We start from the raw sequence: 5,237 nt of genomic DNA, 5'->3' as shown, positions 1-5,237 counted from the left end.
AAAGCTATTAATCTATTTTATCTATTTTTTGAATTTTTTATTTTTTAATTCCATATCATTTTGAAACAATCAATGTGATGCACTTTCCCAATAACCTAAATAATATATTCTTCTAAAATTTCTCCTAAACTACCTCTCCCACTATCCCTCACTTTCTCCAAAATTATCTCTAATTCTATTTATCTTCTAAATTATCTCTAATTTATATTTATCTCTAAAATTATCACTACTTAGTAGGCAGTTTTTCTCTTAAATTATCTCCAATTCATATTTATCATCTCCCATACTTCTTATTTATATCTATCTAAAGAAAGTTCAGATTAAAATACAAAAACTTCCCTTGATGTTTTTGACAATAATAAAAACCTCCCCACTAGTTTAACTTTAGCAAAATCCTCCATTCTATTTAAAAAAAAATCCTCCCCTCTGACGGAAAATGTTAAACTCATGATAATATTTTTGAATACCCATTTTACCCCTGTACGAGTTATTGTATACATATGTTTACTAAAATACCCTTTGCCCTCTCTTGTTATCTTGGTTCTTGAAGAATTGGTGAGAAACGAACAAGGAAAAGGGGCAACTGGAGAACGAACCAGGAAGAAGAACGACGAAGGATTTCGGTCACATGACTTCTGCAAGGCTTTCAGGAGAAAAGCCAGAGAACTGTAAAGCCAAAAACTCCACAAGATTCAGGTCAGAATCACTTAAGTTGATCTCTGTTTCGGTCACACGATCCTATCTTCCATTAAGTTCATCTCTGTTCTGCCATTTCTGTTATCAAACAACAAACTTTGCCTTGCATCTATTACCGCCAAGTGGAAATAAAGCAATTCGCAAGCCCAATTCAACTCCAACCAACCACAAAAGAAAATCGCCCTGATTCCTTCCTGTCTTCTTCTCCCTCTCATTATATATCATCTTCTTTTTTTATCTCCTCTGCTCTCCACTCTGTCCTGTTTCTCCTATCTTTTCCTCCTAAATGGATCAAAATAACTCGTCCGCAGTCAAAATAGTTTTCCCTATATTGATCAATATCATCTTCATGATGCTCAGAACCTTGGCACAAGAAACTCGATCAGCAGACCCACAGTTCGAAGCTTGTGCGCCTTGGCAAGGGCCCAAATATATGCTACCCGTTTTGGATTCCTTCTCTCCAGAAATCCTACTGCGACCTTCCAAGATCTGAGGTCACCTGCCAGAATAGCGACCTCGTCCTTAAGATGCCAGATGACGATTACCTCATCCAAGACATCTTCTACTCAAACAATTCATTCTGGGTGGTGAACACCAGAGCATTGAACAACGAATCCTGCCTGGCCCCTCTCCACCATTTTACCCTCCACGGCACTCTCTTTGAATTTGGCGACAAACACTAAATCTCTTCTTCTACTACAATTGCTCCAATTCCCCTCCTGCAAATCACTTGGTATACCCAATGACATGTGCTAGCCATCACTCCTTCGAAATGTTTCTGTATGATGGGCAGTTTGGCATGAATCTTTCTTTAGCGACATGCCAATCAGTTGTTAGTGCACCATAGACGCAATACGTATTCCATTTAATGAGCAAAAGAACTATAGGGAGTTTTTGAAGGAGGGATTTCTTTTGCAATGGGTGATGAGACGGAAAAGAACCCTATTTTTGTCCCCTAATTTTCATCTTTTTTTATTATTTTAACACTTAAATGCACTAATTACTCTTGTATTTGGATTCAGGGCAATAAAGAAGGCAATTGGAAGGAAACGTGCCAATTCGGGTGATTTTGCACAGTTTCGGTGATAGTTAGTAATCTGGGCCTAACTCACAATTCCGGACTCCGAATTGGAAAATTCAAGAAGCATTAGAAAGAAGAACAAAATGCCCACAATTTTTATGTTTTGGGTTTTGACTGATTCGGTCCATTTAACATGGCCCGAAGTCGGAGCAATGTTGCAGCCAGACCCATTTAACAGCTGAAGCCCAACTCGCAGAAGAACCTGGAAGCAGCCCAAGTAGCAGAGAAGCCCAACTCGGATACAAAAGTCTAGAGTCCTAATTCGAATGTAATCTCCCAAGAGGGAGAGAGTCTTATTAGATCTAAACTTTGAATGTAATCCTATAAGGATAAGAAGGTTGGGGATTAGATAAGAGATATGATAGGATTAGTTCAAAGAAGATAAGATCAAGACTCCCTAAAGATAAGATGATCTCCTAGAAGGAGTTGGAAAACAACCATCTCCTTTGACTATATAAAGAGGGGGACGAACCAGATCTAGCATCACTCATTCCAAGATCCAAGAGATCATCAAGAGGCCAAGAAGCTCAAGAAGGTAGTTCGGTTATGGAGAAGAAAAGCATGGAGATTGCGCAGATAATGAGTAGCTAAGCTTATTTTTCTGGTTCAAGGGGGAGGTTCGATTGTGTCATTGTGAGGTTCTGTAATTACTTTATTTTCTTGTTTTCTAATTCAAGTATTCATTGATTCTTGTGCATATTTTTATTGGACATTGATGTTAATTAGTTTGACAACTGAATTAATGTTGATTTTTCTATTGCTATCCATGATTTCGGTGATCTATAATTGTCACGAATAATGGTACAAGTAGCAATTAGGTTGATATCTTTTTGGGTCAATTGTTCGTGACAGCCTTTGACCAACGTTTTATCATGGTTCAACTTAAAGGAATCGATGGAACAAAATTCAATAATTGCAGCTATCTCAATTATTGTTATTTTGGTTTAACTGTTTTCACAAATCTTAATGCTATCATTGTTTAACATGGAACGCTATCGTACCCAGTTGAGTGGTGATAAGTGTTGATCGAATGCTGGGTTTGGTCAACTGAATTAGGAAAACACAAGGTTTATTATGGCTATCATAGTAAATATAAGGTTAAATGCTTGAATTGCAAGAATGCTGAATTGTACCTAGGATCGATGGCCAATCAATTCAACCCGAACCATTGAACCAGAATTTGGTAAGACTGATTTTTCTCTTGTTTGTTTAGTTTGTTATTCATTTAATTTTAGTTATTAAAATTTTCCACACAATTACTTTATCCATTTGGCTAAGAGATTACTGATTTGCTCCCTGTGGGATTTGACCTAGTACCACTTTTATTACAAATATTTTATTGTGGGACTAGTACTAATTTTGAGGGCTTCGACAAACCCGCCAAAATTTTGGCGCCGTTGCCGGGGAGCAACGTTAATTTCTTAGATATTACCTTCTTTTGTTAATCTTCTTATTTATGACTCGTGCTTCTCAACGAGGTGAACTTCAGTACAACCCCGAAATTGAGAGGACCACCCGTCGTTTAAGGAAGGATGCGAAGCAAAGGAAGGATCGCTCACCTAAAAGGGTGAACTCAGATATCGATCTACCCACTTGTGATTTTCCCATCTTCGAAGAAGTAGAAAGAATGGCTGACAGAGAGAGGACATTAAGGGAGTTGGCTGCACCGATTATGAACCAACAGCCTTTATGCATCACGTACCCCACTCTTGAGGTAGCCTTTGAACTCAAATCTGGTTTGATTCAATTATTTCCTCTGTTTCATGGTTTCCCAGGTGAGGACCCTCACAAACATCTAAAGGAATTTCATGTCGTCTGTTCAAGCATGAAACCCCACGGTATGACCGAGGACCAGGTAAAACTCATAGCCTTTCCATTTACTTTAAGAGATAAAGCAAAGGATTGGTTGTATATTCTCCCTCCCGGTTCTGTACGCACATGGGATGAAATGAATAGGATATTTTTAGATAAATATTTTCCTACGTCCCAGGCTGCGAATATAAGAAAAGAAATATGTGGAGTTCAGTAGTTTGGTGGTGAGACATTATATGAATATTGGGAAAGGTTTAAGCAACTTGTTGCTAGTTGTCCCCACCACCAAATTCCTGAACAATTGTTAATCCAATACTTCTATGAAGGGCTTCAGCCCATGGATAGAACTATGGTCGATGCAGCCAGTGGAAGAGCTCTAGTGAACAAGACACCCGAAGCGGATAGGGAATTAATTTCCAACATGGCCGAAAATTCACAGCAGTTCGGTGCAAGGACATATGGTCCCATTAGGCATGCAAATGAGGTAAGCCATGTAAATTTAGAAAATCAGATTTCTGACTTAACTGCTATGGTTAGGCAACTAGCTGCAGGACAATTACAAACTGCTAGGGTGTGTGGTATCTGTTCGATCCATGGTCATCCTACGGACATGTGTCCATCATTACAAGATGGATCGATGCAGCAAGTAAATGTCGTAGGAGGATTCCCAGGGCAGCCCCAACGAAAGTATGATCCCTACTCCAATTACTACAATCCGGGGTGGAGAGATCATCAAAATCTAAGCTACGGAAACCCAGGAGGACAACAGCAATATCAGCTCAATTTTTTCAGTCGACAGCCCCAATTTTCAACACCCATCACAGCGCAAGGCCAACCCCTGAATTCAGGTACGTCATTAGAAGATATAGTTAAGGCTCTATCTACTAATACTCAGCGATTTCAACAGGAAACAAGAGCAAGCATTCAGAATTTGGGGAACCAAATCAGCCAACTTGCCACTTCCATCAGCAAGCTGGAAGTGCAGAACTCTGGGAAACTACCCTCACAAACGGTAGTTAATCCGAAAGAGAATGCAAATGCGGTGGTGTTGAGAAGCGAAAGAGAGTTGTAGTCCCAACCAAGTTCACCATCGAAGGCAGCCAAAGAAGAGGAAAGACAAGGGTCAAACAACAACCCCATTGAGGTAAAATCAGACCCCCCTCTCCTTAAGGTTACTAATATTGTACCACCTTTTCCTAGCAGATTGGCAAGTTCAAAGAAAGAGGAATATGAACAAGAAGTGTTAAACCTTTAGGAAGGTGGAGATCAACATTCCCTTGCTAGATGCAATAAAACAAATCCCTAAATATGCAAAATTTTTTAAAGAGTTATGCACTAACAAGAGGAGGCTGCGAATTGATGAAAAGGTAAGAGTGGGAGAACATTTCAGTCGTGATCAAGAGGACCCTGCCAGAAAAGCGTGCTGATCCAGGTATGTTTACCCTACCTGTGTGATTGGCAATAAACGAATCGAGCGTGCCATGCTGGACTTAGGTGCATCTATTAATGTCATGCCATACTCGATTTACTGTGCATTGAGACTAGGTCCGTTAAAAGAGACTAGAATTGTTATTCAATTGGCTGATCGTTCTAATGCATATCCAGAAGGGATTTTTGAGGATGTATTAGTGCAGGTTAACGATTTGAC

General features: G+C 39.4%; 1 long non-coding RNA gene across 1 annotated transcript; it reads left to right on the top strand.

Moving 5' to 3' along the window:
- The first annotated feature begins 521 nt into the window (after positions 1-521).
- Positions 522-2,544, top strand: LOC148867503 (uncharacterized). The gene is made up of 2 exons (XR_016110350.1): positions 522-696; positions 1,719-2,544. It is a non-coding gene; the product is annotated as an uncharacterized LOC148867503 (long non-coding RNA).
- The last annotated feature ends 2,693 nt before the right edge of the window (positions 2,545-5,237 follow it).

This window comes from Nelumbo lutea, chromosome 3 (genome assembly GCF_056320005.1).
Source record: "Nelumbo lutea isolate HS-2025 chromosome 3, American lotus-T2T, whole genome shotgun sequence".
Lineage (NCBI taxonomy): Eukaryota > Viridiplantae > Streptophyta > Magnoliopsida > Proteales > Nelumbonaceae > Nelumbo > Nelumbo lutea.
The sequence above is the reverse complement of the archived record's forward strand: the minus strand, read 5'-3'. Positions and strand labels throughout refer to the sequence as shown.